The following is a 25,600-nucleotide window of genomic DNA, read 5'->3' on the forward strand; positions in this document are numbered from 1 at the left end:
AACGCTCCTCAACGGAAAGAACACTGCTGGAGGAATATCAATACCAAATTTCAAACTCTACTATAAAGCCATAGTAATCAAAACAGCTTGGTATTGGCATAAGAACAGACCTCAGGACCAATGGAATAGAATTGAAAACCCAGAAATGAACCTACAGACCTATAGCCATCTAATCTTCGATAAGGGAGCTAAAACAATAGAATGGAAGACAGACAGCCTCTTCAGTAAATGGTGCTGGCAAAATTGGTTAACTACATGTAGAAAACTAAAGCTAGATCCTTATATATCACCCTGCACCAGAATCAACTCCAAATGGATCAAAGACCTTGAAGTCAAAGCAGACACTCTGAAAACATTACAGGATGGAATAGGAGAAACCCTAGGTCTCCTTGGCTCAGGCCGAAATTTTTTGAATAGAGACCCGGAAACACAACAAATCAAAGAAAGGTTGGACAAATGGGATTGCAAAAAGTTGCAGAGCTTCTGCAGGGCAAATGACATAGCTAGCAAGATCAATAGAAAGCCCACGGATTGGGAGAAGATCTTTACTAGCCATACAACAGACAAGGGTCTCATATCTAAAATATACTTGGAACTCAAAAAATTAAACCCCCCAACAACAAATCCTCAAAGAAACAACTGCCCAATAAATAAGTGGGAGAAAGACTTAAAGAGAAACTTCTCTGAAGAAGAAAGAAGGATGGCCAATAGACACATGAAGAAATGTTCAACATCCCTAGCCATAAAAGAAATGCAAATCAAAACAACATTGAGATATCGCCTCACCCCAGTTAGAACGGCAAAAATCAAGAACTCTAACAACAACAGATGCTGGAGGGGATGTGGACAGAAAGGAACCTTACTTCATTGTTGGTGGGAATGTAAACTTGTTCAACCACTTCGGAAAGCAGTATGGAGGTTCCTCAAAAGACTTCACATAGAACTCCCCTATGACCCAGCAATCCCACTTTTGGGCATCTACCCAAATGTTTACAGACAAGACCACACTAAAGCTACCAGCACAACAATGTTTATTGCAGCATTATTTACCATAGCTAAGATGTGGAACCAACCCAGATGCCCCTCAGTAGATGAATGGATCAAGAAAATGTGGTATATATACACAATGGAATTCTATGCCTCCATCAGAAAGAATGACATTGCCCCATTTGTTAGGAAATGGAAAGACTTGGAAAAAATTATATTAAGTGAAGTAAGCCAAGCCCAAAGAAACATAGGTCTCATGATTTCCCTTATTTGCAATATCTAGTAGATGTATGAGTCAAGCGGAAAAGGTCAGATAATGTGATGTCAGGAAAATGAACCCTTAGATGTGTATTTTAATGTTTTTTTCTTTCATGCATGTGTTTCTAACGCATTTATAAGATTATCTCTTTGTTGCTTTGTATGTCCCTCCCCCACAGTATAACCCCTGCTTTCACTATATTTGATGTCAGTATAACTTGTGGAGGAGATGGGGAAATACCAGTTGTTTAAGGATACAGGTGGACCTGTTGCAACAATGAGAAGTACAAGTTGTCATGTCCAAAACGAGCTTTACAAAGTCGGGGGGGGGGGGGGGGAGGAGAAGGATTGGGATTGGGGGGGGAGGGGGGAGGCTGGGAAGGGATGTGAAGGTTAAACCAAAGGAGGAGGCTGCAATGCTTGGTAAGAAATGTACGCATTATCCTGCCCATGTAATTGTAACCCCTCTGTACAGTATGTTCACAAATAAAATAAAATAAAATTAAAAAAAAAATTCCCATGAAAGCTAAGATCCTAAAATATTAGACCACTGGTCTGAAATACTACATTTGAACCACTCCTTTGAACTAAACAGATTTTTTGAAAATAGATAGCATTGGTAGCTGCACCACTGAAGAAAATATATTCTCCCCCACCCCATCCTCATCTGAAGGGATTTCCTAGAATGTCACAAGTAGCCTCACCCCATACCCTCACTTTCCCTTCCCAAAGGATGGGTTTAGAAGACGGGACTGGCCATGTCATACTCCCTAGTACCTCTCTGCTTTCAGGTCAGCAACAAATCATCAAAAAGAAACATGGGCTGGGAATGTGGCTTAATGGCAGAATGGCTTGCCTCGCATGCATGAAGCCCTGGGTTCAATTCCTCAGTACTACATACACAGAAAAGGCCAGAAGTGGTGCTGTGGCTCAAGTGGTAGAATGCTAACATTGAGCAAAAGAAGCTCCGGGACAGTGCAAGTCTAGAGTTTAAGCCCCAGGACTGGTACAAATAAATAAATAAAAGGGAGGAGAAGAGAGGGGAAGGGAGGTGAAGGGAGGGGAGGGGAAGAAAAAAGAACAAAACAAACAAGCCAGGCACAAGTGGCTCACACCTGTAATCCTAGCTACTCAGGAGGCTGAGATTTGACCTTGGTCCCAAACCAGTCTGGACAAGAAAGTCCATGAGATTCTTATCTCAAGTAACTACTAAAAAAATCCAGAAGTGGTGCTGTGGCTCCAGTGGTAAAGCACTAGGCTTGAGCACAAAAGCTCAGGGGCAGCACCCAGGCCCTGAGTTCAAACACACACATACACACACACACATACACACACACTCACACACACCAGAAATAGGCCCACTATAAACACTAATTATAACTTTTTACATTATTTAAGTATTTTAATACATGTAGTAAAGAGTACAAAGTCCACATTCCAATGAAATTGGATCAGGTAAACTATAGGCATTAAGAAAACTTGGAAAAAATTACATTAAGTGAAGTAAGCCAAGCCCAAAGAAACATGGGTCCCATGGTTTCCCTTATTTGCAATAGTTAGTATATGTATGAGTCAAGCCGAAAAGGTCAGATAAGGTGATGTTAGGAAAATGAACCCTAAGATATGTATTTAAATGTTTTTTTTCTTTCATGCATTTGTTTCTAACGCATTTATAAGATGATTTCTTTGTTGCTTTGTATGTCCCTCCCCCACAGTATAACCCCTGCTTTCACTATATTTGATGTCGGTATAATTTGTGGAGGGGAAGGGGAAAAACAAGTCGTTTAAATAAGGATACAGGTGGACCCATTGCAACAATGAGAAGTACAAGTTGTCATGTCGAAAACGAACTTTAAAATTTTAGTGGGGGGGTGGAGGGGGGTTGGGAGGGGAGAAGCTTGGAAGTGATGGGAAGGGGAAACAAAGGAGGAGCCTACAGTGCTTGATAAGAAATGTACTCATTATCTTGCCCATGTAATTGTAACCCCTCTGTACAGTATTTTCACAATAAAAAATAAAAAGAAATTCTGCAATAAAAAAAAAAGAACACCATTGGATCACATGAGTAAACATTATCAGTGAAAGGAAAATGTCACCCAGGCAGAAAGTAACCCAAAAGACCACGCAGACAGAAGTCACTTAGAGGGGAAAAAAATTATTGCCAGCAGAGCTGACCAGGCCTAGTTCTCATGAGGAAAGGGAGAAAATGGCGCTGTCTGGCTCCTGGAAGGTCAGGCCTGAAGTGGGACGTGCCCGCCTACTGCGCAGGCGCTGCCAGGGAGGGCGGAGGTTAGGTCTGCCTGGGGAGCCTTTCCTTACATTTCTCCCCTTTTGGCTTAATGTGTACAGTACTGGGCAGGGAATATGGGCAAAGATTAGGTCTGTGAGGGAGGCATTTCCTTATAATCAGCATCCCAGAAGAATCTAGTGTGTCTTCTCTGTCAGTCTTCCAAAGGTGGCTTTCAACACCAGAGATCAATTTTGTCTAGTTTGGAAATTTATATAAATGGAATCTGAAATGAGTGAACGCCTTTTGTGACTGGCTGCTTTTGCTCTGCTATTTGTGAGGAGTGTGACTGCTTGTGGTTTAGTTTGTTCAGTCTAAGTTGTGTAATATTCCATTATGTAAATTATACCGTGACTTATCCATCAGAAAGTTGGAGGAGATGTCAAGCTTAGGGCTTTCACAAATTATGCTAACATAAGTGTGCTTGTACATTTTTTGGTGCACACAGGCACAACTTTCTGTCAGCTATACACTGATAAAGATGAATCAATGGAGTTCCTACTAGGTGATTGTTAACTTGTTTAGTGCCTGTCTATTTGAAGATACACTGCAGCATCTTCCGTTCCTATTGATTAGCTCTGGAATAGAATGAGGAAACATTACTGCCCACAGAGAACTTAATCATAACTGCACTCAGCTGGAGGAAAAAATGACACAGCCAGCCCAGTAGGCTCATGTAGATACAATGGGATTTTGTGAGAGGGAACAGCACCTGTTATGAATAGAAATTGGTTGTGTGATGAGGCTTTTTGATGAAAAGGACAAGTTTTCTAGGAGAAAATGTAAACTTGAAAGCTTGGGTGCCACCTGCTATTTGTCTAGCTAAACAAAGAGCCTTGAAACTGCAAAGAGGTATCAATAGCTTGTATAAGGCAGAAATGCTGACCATAAAGTAGTTTGTCTTGATGTGGTTGTATGGTATTACTGCCTAAATTTTAATGTCCTCGTCTGTGGGAAAGGAGATACCATCTCAAGCAGTGCCCAGCAGAGCATGTCTCTTAGAAATGTATGCTAAGAGAGAGAGGGAAGACACTTCATAGTAAAGGTCTCTACAATGTAACATAACACACAAAAAAATAAACCTAAACAAGACGACAATAAAGGTCCTCTCTCTACTAAATATTCTTCCACGGAAAGTTGGACTTCCTAATGGCTCATTATGTATGTATGTATTTATTTATTTATTTTGCTGGTCCTGAAGCTTGAAGTTGGAGCCTGGGTGCTCTCCCTAACTTTGCTCAAGGCTAGTGCTATACCACTTGATCCATAGCTCCACTTCCAGCTTTCTTCTTTCTTTTATTCTTTTTTTTTTTTTTTTGTAGTTTACATGGGATAAGAGTCTCATGGACTTTCCTGCCTGGGTTGGCTTTGAACCACAATCCTCGGATCTCAGACTCTTGGGTAACTGGGATTACAGGTGTGAGCCCACTGGCACCTGGCTAATATTGTCTCTTTTTTTGGTGGGGGGCAGACGTAGGGTCTTGAACTCAGGGCCTGGGCGCTGTCCTTGAGCCTCTTTGGGCTCAAGGCTAGTGCTCTACCACCTGAGGCACTTCTGGGTTTTTCAGAGTAGTTAATTGGAGATAAGCGTCTCATAGACTTTCCCGTTGGGGCTGGCTTCAAACCATGATCCTCAGATCTCAATCTTCTGAGTAGCTACCATTACAGGTGTGAGCCACCAGTGCCGGGCTTGTTGCCTCCATCTTTAAAGAATAACTACTGATATTCTGATTTTCACAGGATTTTGGCATTCTGATTGTGACAGGATTTGACCCCCTTCCTCTGAATAAATCATATTGCAACCACCAAACTCAATACTGCATTTGGCCATGAACTCTTTTAAGTAGTATTTTATACAAATAAATGAAATTTTTATGAGCTTGAAGTTTTATGAAAGTGATTATCAAAATTAAAAAAGAATTTCCACTTAGAAAAGAAAGCACACATACACACACACACAGAGCACCAAGGTTCACAAAGCTAAGAAAGTCTTGATTCCTGTATCAATCACAAAATATGCTTTAATTCTAGCTCATTTGATTGTTTAAAAAGATCTACTCTAGGATGTGGCACTGTGGCTCAAGTGGTAGAGCACTAGCCTTGAGCTGAAGAGCGCATAGATAGCGCCCAAGCCCAGAATTCAAGCCCTGCAACCAACAAAAAAAAAAAAAATCTATTCTAAAATACTCAGTACTTTATACCAAGCAACTCTGAGATTATCAGCAACAAATAAGCAGTATTTTCTCTGGTTAGGAGTCTTCATCAAGTTATCATAGTACAGAAGCTCACTTCACAGAGTCCCATATAGAGTCCTACAAAAATCTTCTGTAAGCTGGGCACTGGTAGCTTATGTCTGTAACCCTAGCTACTCAGGAGGTTGGGATCTGAGTTCAAAGCCAGCCCAGGCAAGGAAGTCTGTGAGAATCTTATTTCCAATAAACTACTTGGACAAAATCAGAAGCGGCACTGTAGCTCAAGTAGTAGAGTGCTAGCCTTGAGCACAGAGAGGCTCAGAGACAGAGCCCAGGTCCCAATTTCAAGCCCCCGGACTAGCCAAAAGAAAAGAAAAATCTGCTTGGAGCTGGGAAGGTGGCTCAGTGGTAGAGTGCTTGCCTTGCATGCCTGAGGCCCTAGGTTCGATTCCTCAGCACCACATAAGTAAAAAGAAAAAACCCGGAAGTGGCGCTGTGGCTCAAGTGGTAGAGCACTAGCCTTGAGCTGAAGAGCTGAGGGACAGCACCCAGGCCCAGAGTTCAGGCCCCACGACCAGACCCCCCAAAAAAAAGAAAAAAGAAAAATCTGCTGCAAATGGGTCTGTGGACAAGTAAAATTTGGAAACCTTACTCTTCTTACAGATGCATAATGTGAGAGCATAATGTGAGATAATACTTAAAGCCTCTGAGAGGTTCTTTAGTAAATTAATGTTAACCTAACACTTGCTAAACCTGCTTGATCTAGAAATCCCTTTCCAGGTGCAGTAATTTGGGAAATGGCATTTAAAAGGAACATTCACTAAAGAGTCCAAAACAGAAGACATTCCAAAGACATCCTAGAATGCAAACGCTTTGCCTCTGGGTCAGTCAGGGTTTCACATTACTTAATTACTATATGCTCTTGCAGGTAGCTGCAGTGAACACATGGAAAGCCATAGGGACATTTCCTCTATTGTTTCTTAGTGGAAACATTATTTAAGCAGATGAGTTCCACTCTGACTTTACTAAGAATGATGAGAATTTTCAAATGCAACTTGAATTTTGCTAAGTGTATATCTCATTAATGAGTCATAAATTTTCTCTGTTAAATATGGATGCTTCCAAGGTAGGATTTATATGCTTTATTAAAATGAACAGACTTTAACATTAAAAAAGAGTCCACATCAGCAACTCTAGGTGTATATAGACTTATGATATAGCCAAATGCATAAAAATGTAAATAGTTGGCAATTGTTTCCTTTTCTTCATTTATAAATAAGCAAGACACCTTTTATTCCATATATCTCAGCTTCTGGGTCTGTAAAATATAGAGTACGTTTATTATACCTTCATAAGAGTCAATGCATTAGAGAAAATCTCTTTAAATATATAATAATGTTATCCATCGTTACCCAATCCAAATTTGCACAACTTACATTCTTCCTTCATAAGAATTAATTTCCAAGAGCAAGGATCTGCCATATGGAGTGTGTACCTTTTTGCCACTCCCACTGGGACCATAGTCCTCAAGTCTTCTAGACAGTGAGAAGAATCCTAGATCATTCTTAGGAAGAATTGCTTTCCTACCAGCAAAGCCTTCCTCACCTGCTGCATTGGTAAAACTTTATGCAATGATAGCAGCTTTCTCAGGGGACAGTAGAGTTCCAGGCACTTCCCATTGTCACCTGGCCTTTCAACTATTTTTCTTTCCAAATAGAGATCCTTCACAGGATAGGCAATGGCCTGGTTCACCTACATTATAGCCTGGCACTTTGCAATGGCTGCTTTATAATTAGGGTTGTTATTGACGTTTTATAGTGGAAGAAGGTGTTCTTTCATTGGATGGAGAAAGTTATCACAAATACAAAGCCCTTGCATAAGCATAGAAAGCATGTTTTCATCATTATTAACTGCTTTGGATTATATCCCTGCAGATAGTATTTAAATGCAATTATGTATGGATGAGACATAGTAAGGCATTATCAGTGAAGAATGTCTTTATTACACTAAACTTATCAACTTTGTGCCAGGGAATAGGCCATCATGGAATGAGAGGATGTGTTTTGATGGAAACAAATCACCAAGAGAAGAGACAAGTTATCACATAAGAAGGTAATATAGTGGAATGTCTGGAGATCAAAATACTAGATCCAGGGAAGAATTTTTAAATCATTTAGAAACTATAACCTTGTAATGCATATCCTTTCTACTAAAAAAAGTCTTCAACAATAAGAGTCTCTAAATTCTATTTTTCTTTTACTATCTTGCCCCAACTTCTAGAGTAGAATACTATTTCCTACCAAATCTATGAGCAAACAAGCCAAGAAGCCAGGACATGCCCAGAAGGCTTAACAATTTAAATACATCATCTGATTCAAGTAAGACCATAACCTACAAAACATATTTTTTATGTTTCTTAAAATAACTCTACCAGAGATTCAGGAACAAGGAGAAAATCACTTATCTTTCTCAGAAATATTGCTTTAAAATGATAAGTTGCTCACTTTTATTTATAAAGAATGATTGAGGATGTGGATAAAGTATCATTGGACTTAAAAGTTTCTTATCAAAGCCAGGCACTGGTAGTTCTAACTACTTAAGAGGCTAAGACTTGATAATAGTAATTCAAAGATAGCCTGGGCAGGAAAATCCCTAAGCCTCCTAACTCCAATTAATCACCAAAAATCCAAAAGTGGAGTTGTGGCTCAAGTGGTAAAGCATTAGCCTTGAGCAAAAGAAGTTCAGGAATATTATCCAGGCTCTTAGTTCAAGCCTCAAGAAAGGCACAAAAAAAAAAAAAAGTTTATCAAAATGTGTGGTAGTTCTTTCTAATCCAATAATGCCAAGGTAGTTCTGTGAATAGCTCACTCACATGCAGGTAGGAGATGGCAGGAAATGGTGGCAAGTGGGAGAGACAAAGAGGCTAATAAAGCCACGTATGTATGAGAGCAATATAACTTGAATTGAGGTTTGTTAAAGTACACTTTATCTCTATATAAATATATAAAGGATACATAATATATAGATAATTGGAGAAAATGAAACTTTATCACACATTGTAGCACAACTTCGCACTCATTTTAAAAAAAACAAACAAAAAAGGTCATTTAAAAATTATTTTTCTTTTCCAAAAGTTAAAACCAGGGAATTTACATCAGTGAAACCACCGCAAAGAGGAAACAAACAGAGAATAGCAAACTCCAACAAAGGAAAATGTGTAGAATCCCCTAAGGGTCCAGTATAAACTATGAATCTTATGAATCTCCTTGGAAGCCAAGAGATAAGCCAGAACAACAACTCTTTCCAAACCCTCTTGCATGTGTGTTTCTCTGGATTAGAAATAAGTAGGAATGTGCATCATTTCATCACATAATCAACTTTAAGTAACAGCTGCAGCTCAGACCCTCCAAGAGCCCAGTAGTTTGTTGAGTCTTGCTTCTTTCCACTGTATAGATTCATTACAGTCAAGTTCCCAAAGCACAAAAGCTTCATGCTCCTAAGGCCTCCCATCAACTTGTTCTTGCTTGGTTTGATAAATCACTTTAATATACACTAAAGAATTGAAAAATAGAAAAGCAATGTATGCCAATCAATAGGCTTAACAAAGAGTTCCTTTTCCCAATTTTGACTCTAAAAGACAAATTCACTTGTGGCCTTAAAAAAAAAAAAGAGGAATTATATAGAAAAGACTAATAACACCGAAGCTAAGTTAGGACTGAACTAAAATCATTGCAAGTGGTCTTTCCTTAAAGCAGGGAGAACAATTATTCCCTGTGGTATAGTGTCTTCTCCAGAAGATAAGGCAGCCAGATTGTTGGTGTAGGTGACAAAGATTCTCATGGTGGAAGAAATCTAGGACCCAGATTTCCAGGTTTTTGTCCCCTCTATCTTATCTTTACCCCAGGGAGCATTGGGACCTTCAGGAGCAGCTGACAATTAACATGTCCAGATAAATCAAATTATCTCTGGGAAAATAAAGGATAACTTGGAGAGAGGATTAGGGAAGCCAAAGCTTGAAGCTAGTACAGTTTACTTTAGGGCATGCCTACAGTCCTCTGTTTGGAAATGGCAACCTTAAATTTACTTAAACCAGCTTTGAGCTTCAAGGACAGCCATCATTTTTTCATAACCTCTTCTAGGCATCTGGCAGCATAGAGAAGAAAGGAAATTGACAAGTTTCATTATGTTAATCATATTAGCACAAATTCTTGTCAAGACAGCTATCTATACAGAGGGAAATGTTAGATTTTTTAATAAGTTTTTTTATTGTGAAAATACTGGACAGAGGGGTTACAGTTTCATGAGCAAGGTAATGAGTACATTTCTTATCAAGCATTGTTGCCTCTTCCTTTGTTTTCCCCCTACCATCCCTTCCCTCCCACCTCCACAACTACATTCCCCCTCCCCCCAAGCCCCCAGCCTCCACCCCCCCCTTAAATTGTAAAGTTCCTTTTTCAACATAGTGTTTTGTACATCTCATTGTTTGTTTTTTGTTTTTGTTTTTGTCTTTTCTTTTTTGGTACTGGGGATCAAACCCAGGACGTTGCACTTGCTAGGCAAGCGCTTTGCCACTGAGCTACATCCCAGCCCTTACATCTCATCGTTACAATGGGTCAACCTGTATCCCTATTTAAACATTTTGTTTTTTTCCTTCCCCTCCTCAAATTATACCAACATCAAATACAGTGAAAACAGGGGTTATACCATGGGGGAGGAACATACAAGAATGGCCAATAGACACATGAAGAAGTGCTCAGCCTCTCTAGCCATAAAAGAAATGCAAAGGCTTGGAAAAAATTATATTAAGTGAAGTAAGCCAGGCCCAAAGAAACATAGGTCCCATGGTTCCCCTTATTTGCAATATCTAGTATATGTCTGAGTCAAGCAGAAAGGGTCAGATAAGGTGATATTAGGGAAATGAACCCTAAGATATGTATTCAAATGTCTATTTTCTTTCATGCCATTGTTTCTAACACATTTATAAGATTATTTCTTTGTTGCTTTGTATGTCCCTCCCCCATGGTATGATCCTGCTTTCACTGTATTTCATGTCGGTATAATTTGTCGAGGGGAAGGGGAAAAACAAATCATTTAAATAGGGATACAGTGTGGACCCATTGCAACAATGAGATGTACAAGTCATTATGTAGAAAAAATGAACTTTACAACTTTGGTGGGGGGGGTAGCAGGGAGGATTGGGTGGTGGAGCAGGGGGAGGATGGGAAGGGATGGGAAGGGGAAACAATGGAGGAGGCTACAATTCTTGATAAGAAATGTACACATTATCTTGCCCATGTAATTGTAACCCCTCTGTACAGTATTTTCACAATAAAAAATAAAAATAAAAAAATAAAAATATAAAAAAAGAAATGCAAATCAAAACAACATTGAGATACCACTTCACCCCAGTTAGAATGGCTAGAATCAAGAACTCTAATAACAACAGATGCTGGAGGGGATGTGGACAAAAGGGAGGCCTACTGCATTGTTGTTGGGAGTGTAAACTTGTTCAACCACTCTGGAAAGCAGTATGGAGTTCCTCAAAAGACTCCACAGAGAGCTCCCTTATGACCCAGCAATCCCACTTTTGGGCATTTACCTGAATGATCACAAACAAGACCATATTAAAGCTACCAGCACAACTATGTTTACTGCAGCATTATTTGCCATATCTAAGATGGAACCAACCCAGATGCCCCTCAGTAGATGAATGGATCAAGAAAATGTGGTATATATCACATGTGATATCTCTCTCTCTATATATATATATATATAGAGAGAGAGAGAGAGAGATAATGGAATTCTCTGCCTCCATCAGAAAGAATGGCATTACCCCATTTGTTAGGAAATGGAAAGACTTGGAAAAAATTATATTAAGTGAAGTAAGCCAAGCCCAAAGAAACATAGGTCCCATGGCTTCCCTTATTTGCAGTAACTAGTATTTGTCTGGGACAAGCAGAAAAGATCAAAAGCTATATACATATGACCAGATAAGATGAAGTTAAGCTAAATGAACCCCAAGATAGGGACACAAGTGTTTTTTTCTTTCTTGCTATTGTTTCTAATGTATTTATAAGGTACCGAGGGAAATGTTTATTAACATTGAGGTTTCAGCTATTTCCATATATGTTAGTTATATATCTTATTTACCTCAATATATGCAAAGATCATCATGTCATCATAATAAGAAAATTATATTCTATATTATTTTTCTATATTATTTGTCCTTGAGTTATTGAGAAGTATATATTAGGATTGATAATAATCCAGGAGCCTCACTGGAGCCTATACATGCTTTCATACATTTTGGACCACCACATAGTGTCCTTAAATTCATTACATTAGTTGATAAGTTTAACAAGGCATGAAGGAGAAGACATATTGGTACTAAGGGTATGCAGATTGACAACCCTGTTCCAACCTGAGAATTCTAAAGTTTTGATCAGTATTTTTCCCCACACTTATCACCTCCTAGTGACCAGGATTTCCACATCTCCGACTCATCTCCTTAAAGAGTGAATTCTGAGTGGAGGCAGCTTATTTAATGATAAAAATACAGACTTAGAGGTATTTAAATTCCAGCTCTGACATTTCTAGTCATCTGATCTCACACAAATATTGGGCCGCTTGAGATTAAATTTCCCCATCCATTAAATTTTATCCAAAAGTCTAAAATAGGAAGAAGGGATTACCAGGGGTTCTTTCAAAGTGGTGGTGGTTTGAGTTTCTACTCTATTTTACAACTTTGTACAGGCTGAGTTTACATTGAAAATTTTTGTCCAATAGGGCTGAAAATTATTTCTACCTGATAGAATATGTAGCCATAAAGGTTAAAATTTATGGCCTTGTTGAATATTACATAATTTTGCATCCAATATAAGAATCTCAGACTTGTATTGCCTACAAGCCATCAGACTTCTCAAATGCTCTCTGAGCAGTGTTATTATTTAGTGGGTTATTCATTAATTAAAACAGTAAATAAGATCTTTGAGGTGTTTCATTTCATATTTTCATGAGATTCCTGATTTATTAGCTTCAAATAATTATTCAAAGGGATTTAAATATAGCATGTCCATTAGTATGTTCAAATATATCTTGGTCAGGAGACTTGATTTTTATATTGTGAAAGTTATGCCTTACCAAGAGTAAATGGCCTTTAACTTTGGGTTTAAAGATGATTCCATGAAGTGAAATAATAATAATGGCAATATTTATAATTTATTCAGCAGCATTTTCCCTAAATATCCATATTACATGTGCTAACCCATTTAATCCTCACAACTCTGTAAGATAAACATTCTCCCCATTTTATAGACAATAAAACTGTGGTGTAAAATGGCTAATGAAATCACCCAAGGTGGTAATGCTAGCATGTATCAGAGCTGGTATAGAAACCCTTTAAGGAAGGTAAAGGGATCTAAACCCTAACTAGTTGGCAGAATTTCTTTCAGGGGAAGTGAGGGAATGTTTAAAACAGAGTTTCACTCTGTTTCACCAGTCCAGGCTGGCCTTAAACTTTCAATCCTCCTGTCTTAGCCTCCCAAATGCTAGAATTATAGTATCATACCACAAACCAGTTAGGACTACCCATACCTTAGGAAACAAGAAATAGTATACTACCAGATCAGAGATTACCCTAGTGACTTTCTCCTTTAACCTAGACACATGCATTCTGGGAGATCCTTTTCCTCCTGTGTTCAGGACAGTTAGGCATCTTGTGCCTTATTGTCCATAAGTACTAAATGAATTCTTACTTTTCTTTTTTTTATTTTAATTTTTGCTGGTCCTGGAGCTTGAACTCAGGGCCTGAGCGCTGTTTCTGAGCTCTCTTGCTCAAGTCTAGCACTTTACCACTTTGAGCCACAGCGCCACTTCTGGTTTTCTGGTGGTTAACTGGAGATAAGAGTCTCATAGACTTTTCTGCCCAGACTGACTTCGAACTTCAATCCTTACAGCCCAGCCTCTTGAGTAGCTAGGATTGCAGGTGTGAGCCATCAACGCTGCTTAATGCTTAATGCTCGAGTTTGTCACTGTGTTCAGCACCAAAGGCCTGAAAGATGAACATGATTATAAGGTTATTTCCTATCCTATAAGATTATATTCCTATTTCTCTTGAGGGAGGCCAAACCTTTAAGTCAGGGATTCTCAAGGTTTGGCCCACAGACCCTTAATGGTTCCTGAGACCCTATTAGATTGCCACGTGGTTGAAAATGCCTTCATAATAATATTAAAGTATTATTTGTCTTTTTAGCTGGTCTCAATGTTCACAGAAACAATGGTGGTCAAAATGCTGACATGTTAACAAAAATCAAGGCAATGGTATGAAATTGTACTTGAAGTCATTACATCTGTCACCATCGTGCTCTCATGGTTAAAAAGAATATACCAATTTCACTCAAGAGCCTCTTTCGTGACTCAATTTTGTTCTAATAAACTTTGTGTCCAAGTACGAAGGGAACCTAAAGTACAGCTACTACTTTGAGGTGATCTCAAGGAAGAGTAGCCATCTGAGTTGTAAGATGAGTGACTGCTTTCTTCATGAAAACCATCTTTTCTTGGAAGCATGATTGACAAACTAGCTAGTGGGAATTTTTTCAACAGCAACCCAAATAAGCCAGTCACTTCAAGGAAAACTGACAGCATTTTGTTGGCAATGATAAGAAATTGAGCTCTCAACCAAACCAATAGGATTTTGGAAAGGTTATATGCACTACCAAGCTCTTGACAGCTTTAGTGTTCTTGAAGATTTTTTCTGATAAGGTAAATGATATTAACCAGCATGATTTTTTAAGACCCTGTAGCAAAATGTTATCAACACATTTCAGAAAATCTGCATAATTCAACAACTCAATTTTCCAAATGACCAGTACATGCAGACACAAGATCATACAAAATATAAAAGATCAATCCAAGGTGCCAGATTGACCAAGGCTCTTTTTTGTCCAGAGAACAAAAAGCCCTCAGACTCTACATTACAAGTCACCCTTATAAAAACTGTGGATGAATTCAGGCGCCGGTGGCTCATGCCTGTAATCCTAGCTACTCAGGAGGCTGAGATCTGAGGATTGCAGTTCAAAGCCAACCCAGAAAACCGGAAGTGGTGCTGTGGCTCAAGTGGTAGAGCGCTTACCTTGAGCTGAAAAGCTGAGGGACAGCGCCCAGGCCCAGAGTTCAGTCCCCAAGACAGACAAAAACAAAACAAAACAAAACAAAAAAACAAAACTGTGGACGTGTGGTTAAGGAGCAAACAGGAAGAAGACAGAAGAAAGGAAGAAAGAAGGAGGGGGAGGACAATGAGGAGGAGGAGGAAAGAGGAAGAGGAGGAAGAGGAAGAAGAAGAAGAAGAGGCGAAGAAGGAGGAGGAGATAACAAAGAGGACAGAATTATCTGAAAAGACTAATGAAAGCCAGGTACCCGTGGCTCACACCTGTAATCTTAGCTACTCAGGAAGCTGAGAGTTGAGGATTGAACTTAGAAATTCTTATCTCCAATAAACCAGCAAAAATCCAGAAGTGGACCTGTGGATCAAGTGATACAACTCAACACCCAGGTCCTAAGATCAAGCCTTAGTAGTGTCACGTACGCGCACACGCACACACACATATACAACTAATGAAATACTCTGGCTTTTCCATGTAATCCGGTTGTATCTAGATTTCCTCACATTCTCTACCTCCACAACAGGGTGCAACAGAACAAACACAGAGAAGATAGAACAACCCAGTCATCATTATGTGCTACACATCACAGAGATGCACAAAAACACACAAAATGCCACTTCTCTCACTCAATTTCTGTTTGGATAATAAAGTCAGTTTCATCTTTTAAAAAAATCTGTCACTTATATTAAAATGTAATAGGCTTATTAATAATTGTTATTCTTAGACAAATTTAAGTAAATAATATGGTAAGTATTGATGAAGTCAAAGTTCCTCAATATCTTCAAGAATATTTTAAGTATGAAGGGGTCTGAACAGTAGAGGGTATAGGTTATTGTCAGAGTTTGCATCTTAAAGGTGCCCCATCCCCCAAGACTCATGTATTAAGGTGGCTCTATTGGGAGGTAGTACAATCTTTAGATGGGCTTCTGGAGAAGTCTTTCAGGTCTTTGATGGCATACCTCCAAAAGGTACTATGGACCCAGTCCTTTCCTTATCTTTTGTCTGTTTGCTTGTTTGTTGTTCATTTGTTTTCCTTCTGCCAGGAAGTAAGCGCTTTGGCTCTGCAATAAGCTGTGTCATGATACACTGCCTCCTCATGGCCCAATCAATTATGGACTAGAACCTCAAAAGTGCTGAGCCAAAGTAAGTATTTTTGGTCTTTGTAAGTTGATTCTCTTATAAGTTGTTATACTGATGAAAAAGCTAACTTACAGTTACCAAAGATGGCTTTCTATTTAATCCATTTGAAAGTATAGGTGAAGATCAGAAAACATTATAATTCTGATTCTTCTCAACTTGTCTATCTCTAGAACCTGTTCTTAAGTGAGGAATAAGAATAATTCCCATTTATACCAAAAGCCATTCCAACCCAACATCTTTGTATACCTATAGCATCTCCCTTTGTGCAGTGAAGGGTAACCATTCTTGAAGAATCAGAATCATAACTTCTATTCTTCCACCTCTGATAAGTACTTTAAACATAGAAAGTCTATTATAGACTTTCATCAAGAAAATGTGTCTCGTAGGGGCCTACATTTTGCTGCAGATGGACTGTTATTATAGTAGAGCTTACAGGGTCTGGGATGAAACACATGCAGCTTCTTTTAGGAAGGGTCACTCTCTTAACTAAACAAGGCCATGAGGTAGATAGATAAGGTCTTCAATCGGCCAGACCAACCCAAGCGGACTTTCTCAATCTGCTATAGCAACAAGATGGCCTCTCCACCCAATACAATATTTCTTAACTCAAAGTATAATGGGCCTAATTCACAAATGCAGAGCAAATAAAACAAGGCAGCTCAATTTCATATCCCTGCACCTGTAGAGCACTTTATCATGTGCAGAGCATTTACAGCTGTCATTGGTTCTCCCAACACTACCATGAGGTGGGATGGACAGTATTATTTTTCATTAACCAATGAACAGGCAGAGACAGGGAGAGATGAATCACATAGCAGCACTCATACAAAAGCTTGAGGCTGCACTGAGCTGAGTCTCCTGAAAACCAGCAACACTTTTCATTTCTCTGTGGAAGCCCTGGCCATTTGGGATTTGAAAGGCCAGTGGCCATCCTCACCCCTTTATTTTTATTTCTTGTAGACTCTGCTCTAATACTTTGACTCAGAAGCAAGAGAACTTGACTTTTAAATAAATCACATCCAAGCCTGGAACTTCTCCATTCTAAAAATATTTCCTATGCATCCCTAAGATTCCTTATTGCTCTCTCTACAAATCAGAACTCGATAAACAAGCTTTGCTATGAGGTATAACACTAGTTACCTCCTGTCTCTCTTATCACTTGCCTAGTAATATGTGTCAAAGTACTCAAGTTGTAACAGAGATATATTTATTCTGGCAGTGCATATCCCCATATTTTCCAGATGGCTAGATACAGATCAAGTCATAAAGAGCACTTTCCAAAATACTTTGCTCCTAGAAAAGATACAGGAGCTAAAAACTAAAGTCCCCAGAATCCAAAAGCTTCCTACTTTATGTCATTCATTGTTTCAGTCATCTGAAATAATAATGTAGAGCCTGGAAGACCAGTAGCTTAGAATGTGGGGAGAAAGTCTTTGTCTAGGATTCTATGAATAAGGTGACAAAGTTTATATACAGACTCTTGTTTTCTGCCCTATCACATCTATGACTACACAGAATATCTGTTTGTGTGTGTGTGTGTGTGTGTGTGTGTGTGTGTGTGTGAGAGAGAGAGAGAGAGAGAGAGAGAGGGAGGGAGGGAGGGAGGGAGGGAGGGAGGGAGGGAGGGAGAGAGATCAGGGCCTGGGCACTGTCCCTTCATATTTTCCTTCAAGGCTTCCCCTCAGTCACAGCTCTACCTCCAGCTTATTGGTGATTAATTAAAGATAAGAACTTCCCAGACTTTCCTGTCTGGGCTGACAGTGAATCTCAGTTCTCAGATCTCAGCCTCCTGAGTAGCTAGGATTACAGGCAAAAGCCACCAGCACCCTGCTCACAGCATATCATCTTAAGAGACTGGAAACAGTCTGAATATATATTCCAAGACATCATAGGACATTTCAGGCAGAGCCATATTGGAGCTAAGCTCTGCTAGGCCACTATCATGGTGATCCAACTATGATGCATTTACCACTGCTACCCGTACCAAGCTGCAGGGACCCTGGCAGCCAGCGCGCGCTTACCTAAGGTCCAGCTCCCACTTAGAACTCGGGCCTTCCAGAGACAAGCATCCAGCAGACATTTGCTCCAGTATGACAGTAATGATAAATAGAGTAAGCAACTAAACTTTGCCACTTGAACACAGGATTATTTTCAGCTGAAGGCAATTGAGGAAAGGCAGATTTTAAGAAACAACAACAACAACTCTGCACTTTGCTGTTTACCTATAAGTAGAATATAAATTTTATAAAGGCATCCTCCCATCCTCCCTTCTCTTTCTCTCTTCTCTACCAGGAAGCACCCATACATCACTAGCAACAAGTCTAGAGCCTTATCAATGCAGAGATGGCACGAAAGAAGTCTATATAACAAACCCAACTAGTCAGTCCTTATTTTCCAATAGCTCCCTTTACATTTACCCTCTCACAGACTGCTACTCCAGGTACCTCCAAGTCTTTTTCCTTTATCTTTCCATTTCTTAATATAATACATAAACACAAGTTCTTATCATACTTTTTATACATGCACTTGAGGTTCCCTAGGCAGCTATGTTAAATGCACCCTTTTCTCCTGTTAATCTGACTTTTGTCAGTCTAATTGTCAGGGCTCCAGTTACTAAGCCTATAAGGAGTGAAAGATTTCTCCCCACCCCCTTACCTGTGAAGTCTTCTAAGATGTTCTTTGATTCTGTGAACATTAATCGACACAGGGAATGCAAGATTGAGGCAGGACTGTTCCTTTAAATTCCCAAGTGATCAGAGTTTGCAGATCAACAGAGAGATTCCTTTTACGCCTCATCCTTCTTTCTTTCTTCTCTCCATTTTCTCCTCTGGGGATGCTTTAGGGCCATCAGACAGGCCTTCAATGCAGGCCCCATGGCACACAGGCTGCTGGCTGCCCAGGGGATGACTCCTGACTAGGAAGCTGGGCAAAGAGTGGGAAAGTCCTACCTTGCCAAGTATGAAGCTGATTTCACCTCATTTCCCAGCATAGATACTGGAAGTAGACACATGATTGTCGAGCTTTCCTGGTGGCACCTACGTGCTTTTGATGCTAGGCTTTGCCAGACAGTCCAGCTCAGATCCCAGCAGTGCCTCAGAGATGGCCCTCAAGTAGCTAGCTAACTCCTCTGAACCTTATTCTTTTCATCTGTAAATGAGGGCAAAATGCCCATTTGTAAACAAATTATTTGTGTAAAGTTTCCAGAACAAGGTTTCATACATTTCACATTCCCTTGCCTTTTCTGCTACTACCAAAAGGAGAGAATCAAATAATTAAGCCAACACAGAGGAACACAGCTCTTGCAAACCTGTTTTCTTCTTCTCCTTTTGCTATGAGCAATCCGAATCACATCCACTTTTGCAACAGAAGCTGTGGCACGTGGACTCTTAGTAATCAGCACTCACAGCCCAGGTGCACCCTTCCTTGGTAAGGAGGAAAATGTTGACAAAATTCTGAGACCCAAAAGTTAAACCAATCAATAGCCTTTAGCTTGGCTGCACCTTGGAATTAAATGAAGGATATGAAAATATACAAAGGTGGTATTTTTCTGATTTCATTGATCTAGGATAGGGTAAATGGTTGTTAAGACAAGGGTGAGGCATGAGTATCAGTTTTTCAAGGCTCCACACTTGATGCAAATGTGAAATGGCCAAGAGCCAATGGCTTCAAGTTGAACAGACAGGCCTCACTCCAGAGAAAACTTTGGCTTTTATTGTCTTCCATGTATGGACTTTATCGTCGCCTCTGTACAGATGTCCCTGTCAGAGACTGATTTAGAACATTAATACGTTTGTTTCCTGGGGGCTTGCAGTTAGTTCTAGCCAGCAATCATTAAAGGGAGCCTTGTTCTATTCTTTTTGTTTTTCACATTTTAAATTTTAAATTCACTCCAAAAGTCTCAACCACCATCGGATCATTGTGTCAAGAAAACACAGCATGCGCACTGTAGAGAGTGGGCTAAAGTTAGGCCTCTGGTGCTTGTTACGCTCACTTGGAGACATTTTATGCTTCTAATTTGCGGTCTAGTTTTATTCTCCAGAGTTACATGCAGAGGTCCTAACAGCCAGTCAGCTAGGGAAGTAGGAGGGTTTGAAGGGAGGTTAGGGACAGCTGAAAGAATCAGAGCTCTTTCCTTAGGGGAAGAATTTTCAGATAGCCACATTCTAGATGTCATGCTATTAGATCTCTGGCCAGAACCGCAACATCTGGGGAAAGAAGTAAGGACACTCCAGTTGGAGAAGGCTTCCTGCAGTCTTTCCTGGAGGGATCTGTTAAATGAAAATAATTGGTGACTTCTTGTGTATGCTGCCACCTGCTGGGGAAGGGATTTATTTCATCCCACACACAGCAACTCACATGAGAAGAAAGTCACTCAGCCTCCACCAAGGTCAAGTTCAGATACCTGCCTCCCAAGTTTAATGCTGTTACCTCCCCCCCTACACACACACACACACATGATTACACGTTTTTCTTGAGACCATACACTTCATTTACAATCAAATTGAGGTGGCTGCTCTGAGATCACTAAGGGATGGCCCAGTGTCCTTGACCAGGTTTCCAGGGTCTGATCAGTTCTCTGATCAGCCTGGCAGATCCACCTAAACTCAGATGCTCCCTACTTAAGCGAATGATTTGCAATGCTTGTTCTCACAAACATCAGTAGAGACTTACTCCTTCTGGCCCAGCTCAAATCCCTTAACCTCAGACTCAGGCATTTTACCCTTTGGATCTGGCAGCATCTCGTCTCTCCTCTTTACAAGGTGATCCTCCTTTCATGAATCCTCATTCCATTCACCTGCAACAGCCCCTGCTTTGGGAACAATTAGGTCCTGGCAGCACCTCTTCCTAGAAGAGGTGGGAAGCTTGCCTCTTCTCTCCCAATCCTCGCTCTGGTGTTTGTCCAAGATGAGAGGCCCTATTGGGTCACCCACGCTCAAGAAGCCTTTGTGGAAGCCACAGAGTCATAAGGACCAAACATTCCCCACCGTTGAACAATGTTGACAGACAAAAGCCAAGAAGTCGAAGACAGCATTGCCTCTAGAAGCGTTTAATCAACTAGGATAGGAGAGAGGGTGAGACCATCCATCTCCATCCTGACTATGCCCCATATCACTGAGGCCTACACCAGAGAAGTTGATGTCTGGACAGGACTGAGCCATCCATTTTTTTTAATATACCAAGTGTTTCAAATGTGAAGTCAACATTCAGACCTACTGCAACAAATGCAACCAAATAAGTTGAATGTGGTATCCAACTATAAGACGAAGGTGCTAAGGCAGGACTTGCATGTTGAGTGATCTGTTATAAAAGCAAATGGGAGAAGCTCCTCCAAGGTCCAAAAGAAGAATTCTTGCTATGAAATTAGTGAGGTGAGTGCCCTGCTGGGTCAGCTTGTGGGCAGAGATGGGAGGGACAGCCTGGGAGAGAGGGAGGCACAGAAGACACTGTGGACAAAAGGAAAAGTACTCATTGCCTGACGCATGTAATTGTAATCCCTTTATTCATCAGCTTTAAAATAACAATAAAGTAACTTGAAAAATAAACAAACAAAACTTAGAAGCTTCCCCTCCAAAAAAAAAAAAAAAAACGAGTAAGATTGTTCTAGAGTAGTAAATGTGGTAACCATCCCTACATTGTTTAAACTGCCGTGAGCTGAGGACCTCCTGTTCTCACCTTCCTCCTCGTCCTTTTGGTCACAGTTGTTAAGTTTTTTGCTCAGTGTTTTGTTGGAATTTGCCATCCTCAAGTGACCTTCTCCTCCGACTTTTGTTCCACAGTTCAGCATAGCCTCCTGGTAAGAAGGCTGAACTGTCCTCAATGGAAACCCCGTAGGCCAGAGGTGCAATCTGCCTAAAGCCCAGAACCAAGCAGCTCTCCCAGCCCAGGTGCCTTCCTTATCCTAGTCTCAGCCCTCTAGATTGTGTCACTCTGATGATAAAGGAAATCCTTTCCTAGAAGAGGAGTGAGGAGGGTTTGTCCCACAAGCCTTGGGTGGACTGACCACATCCCCCACTCAAGATCTTCCCATCCCCCGAGTATTTCCAGTCCTATCCTAACCCCATCCATGGTCATATAGACAAACTACACTTGAGGAGCCAGAAGAATAAGGCCAGACCTCCTGCCCAGGAAATGATAGCAAGTCAGCCTCTTACGTAAACAAAAAGCGGAACCTGTAAAACCAGAACCCAATAAACGCGTGAGACTTTGTATCCATTCTCTAAATGTTCCATGGATAGGGTGAGGTGGGAGGCGGAGCAGACAAGAGTTGAGATCCATGCACAAGGCCATGAACTTGAGTAACCCTGCTAGACCACTGACTAGTTTCTGCAAATGTTCCCTGTAAGTTGTGCATACAAGCACATTCGGAAGCCCCACTGTGTAGTTTTCCTGTCTAGAGGGGATAAGCACTTTGCTCCTAGCATTGTCTAAGATTTCCAAGAACTTGGAATCAAGGCAGCTGTTTCCCACACTGGAATTTCAAGTTATCCAATGGATGTCCAAATACATATTCAGGCCCCTGGAAGGAGACATACCAAACCTATCTGGGCTGCAAATAGAAGAGAGCAATTTCCATTGTTTTGCTTTGCTTTTTATCCCTTCTGCCTCATGCATAGAACCTAATACAATATAAAAAGATCGTAACAAATGTGAAATACAAAAATAAATGTCTTTCTCTTTAAAGCCCACAGTTGCAAAGCTACTTTATCATAAAAAAAAAAAACTTGGAATATTTAGTTCTCTTTTATCAGCCTCTCTCTCTCTCTGTCTTTGTGTCCCTCTTTTTCTCTTTCTCAATCTGTTTCTCTGTCTCCCTCTCTCTCTTTCTCTCTCTTTCTGTATAAGTTCTAAGGCTTGAAATCAAGCCCTGGCACTGCCCATAAGCTTTTTCACTCAAGGATAGTGCTCTATCACTTGAACTACACCTCCATTTTTTTACTTTTTTTGGTAGTTAGTTGGAGGTAAGAGCTTCACAGACTTTCCTGCCTGGGCTAGCTTCAAACTAAGATTCTCAGATCTCACCCTGCTAAGTAGGTAGAATTACAGGCATGAATCACCAGTGCCTGACTCCCAGACTCTCTTTTCATATTTTATTCCAGAACCTACTTATAACCCTTTCACTGTAAACCCATGAGGTTCTAAACATTAATGAAGATTTTCAGGAAAACTTACTGCTGATCCTGAACCGTAAATTTTTATAAAATATGAGTCCTTTCTCAGTTTTCACAAAAAATAAAAAACACTGGGGCTATAGCTCAGTTGGTAGAGCACTTGCCTAGCTAGCATGTGCAAATCCATGAGTCCAAGTTCTAGTACTAAAAAAAGCCCAATACATACATAATTATACATATTTGCATAATTTTAATGCATGCTTTTATTTGTATATCTATACATAAATACACATAGTTTACTACTTCTTTGAACTTTTTGTTAATGTTGGTAGTACCAGAATTTGAACACAGGACCTCAGAGTTGCTAGACAGACACTTTATCACTTGACTATACTCATAGTCCTTTTTGCTTTGGCTACTTTTTGAGAATAAAAGTATCACTTTTTGCCCAGTCTGGATCACAATCCTCCTACTTATGCTTCACATCTTAGCTGGAATGACAAGTATGCACTATGGATCCTGGCTTTTTCTGTTGAGATAGAATCTTGTGAACTTCTTGCCCAAGTTGGCCTCGCACCATGATCCTCCCGATACCAGCCTCCAAGTACCTAGGATAATGTCTTTGAAAAGCAATGTGCTGGGTGTTTTGAGCTCTTCAGAGAAGTGATTCTATAAAAATCTTAATTTTTTTCAGAGAAGCAAGAAATGCCATTCCATGGTTGCTGATTCTAAGATAGAGCAATGCTCTGAAAGTTCACTGAAGTCTTTCTACACACTTCACAATCAGCATAACTTGGTGTTCTCTTTGAGGGAAGCAGAAGCCTCCAACCATCCCAAGGGGCAGAGCTATTTCTGAAATTTAAAAAATAACCTTCTCTTATCTCCTTCTTGTGTCCTGTTTCACCTTGGTTCTAGAGAGCAGTCTTTTACATACCTACTCTGTCGACGTGGCATTTCTTCTACTTAGCATAGATTCTTAGATCTCAATTTTAAGATCTCCATTTTAAGGCCATCCCTGGTAAAGTTAGTTAGCTCATTTCTCAAAAATAAAGGGGAAGGATGATGTAGGGCTCAAATGGTGCTTACCTAGAAAGCTGGATTCATTCCCCAATTGTGAAAGCAAAAAAAAAGGACAAGGCTAACCCCCAAGAAATATGTGTGTATGTATATGTATATATATATACACGTGTATATATATACATATATATATATATATATAATTTTTTAGTCCTTCCCAAGGCTTGAAAATAAGACTGCCCCAATTTCCTGATAGCTGATTATCCACCACATAGAAAAATCAGAAGATATTCATCAATAGCCCACAGTGTATTGTATATCTCTTTGGAACATTTCTGTGAGACAGACAAGGGAAGGTCAGGCCAATTAAACAAAGCCTTCATAAAGTAAATCAGAATGATGCCAGCTTCTAGTAATTGTTTCAAAACAGTAATCACTAACCTAGTAAGTGGTGAGTGTACAGTTCTAGATCTGGGCTGGGAGTCATGGGGTGGGAATAGGAGGAGGCCATCTTTTTTTCCTTTCTTTCTTTCTTTTCTTTTCTTTCTTTTCTTTTCTTTCTTTTTTTGTCAGTTGAGGGGGTTGAACTCAGCCCTGTCCCTGAGCTCTTCAGTTCAAGTGTCCTACCACTTGAGCCACAGCACCACTTTCAGCTTTTTTCTGCTATGTGATGCTGAGGAATCGAACCCAGGGCCTCATGCATGCAAGGCAACCACCTGAGCCAACCTCCCAGCCCCAAGGGGAAGCCATCTTAAATGATGTGAAAGAATGATGTGCCTCAAGAGGATTAGAGAGATTGAGAGAGAGACAGACAGAGACAGAGAGAGACAGAGAGAGAGAGAGAGAGTGTGTGTCATGGATCCTAGAAGAGCCGACGAAGGCTCCCTGGCAGAGGTGGCATCTGTTCTGAGTGTTGGACTGCACCAGCATGAGCCAGGCAAGACACAGGGGAGAAGGCGGAAGATGTCAGGCAGAAGAGACAGCTCTCTCCAGAGATGGGAGCGTGGGAGATGTTTGGAGCAGCTGGAAGCGAGGAGCATAGTTGGAGGCGTTCTGAAGTTTGGAATGCATCCTTAGACAACAGGGAGGGAGCCTGTGGGGGCTTTAAGACAAGGTGTTTTAAATCAAGCTATGCTAACTAGAAGTCTGTCTGGAAGAAATGTGGAGGATGAATTCAAGAGGGAATAAACTAGGGAGGAAAAGGGCGGGCACAGGCTCTCCTCGTCCTCCTCCAGAAAGCATGCAGGTCCCCTCTACAGCATCATGGTCGCGTTGTCACCAGGAAACATGTGAGCGCATTCTGGGGAATCAGCCAGACCTCACGCAGACTGTCAGGCAGAACAACTAACACTGCAGAGGCAACTGTCCTGTTCTCGTGAATCAAGCATTCAAACAAGATGCAGTGGTTCTGCTGGCAACTTGTCTGAGGTTCTAACATCACCTGTGATC

At 40.4% G+C, this 25,600-nt stretch overlaps 1 long non-coding RNA gene across 3 annotated transcripts in view; it reads right to left on the reverse strand.

Moving 5' to 3' along the window:
* Positions 1 to 6,932: 6,932 nt before the first annotated feature.
* The window catches only part of LOC122117372, a 29,447-nt gene continuing 10,779 nt past the window's right edge, over positions 6,933 to 25,600 (reverse strand). The window contains exon 5 of one of the 3 annotated variants that reach the window (XR_006149130.1): positions 6,933 to 7,042. This is a non-coding gene — a long non-coding RNA (uncharacterized LOC122117372). Of the gene's footprint in view, positions 7,043 to 13,659; positions 13,775 to 21,075; positions 21,470 to 25,600 lie in introns of those variants that run through there. The other 2 variants (XR_006149128.1, XR_006149129.1) reach the window with 2 other exon arrangements.

The sequence above is a fragment of the Dipodomys spectabilis genome, unplaced genomic scaffold (genome assembly GCF_019054845.1).
Source record: "Dipodomys spectabilis isolate Male_0828 unplaced genomic scaffold, ASM1905484v1 ptg000140l, whole genome shotgun sequence".
Taxonomy (NCBI): Eukaryota; Metazoa; Chordata; class Mammalia; order Rodentia; family Heteromyidae; genus Dipodomys; species Dipodomys spectabilis.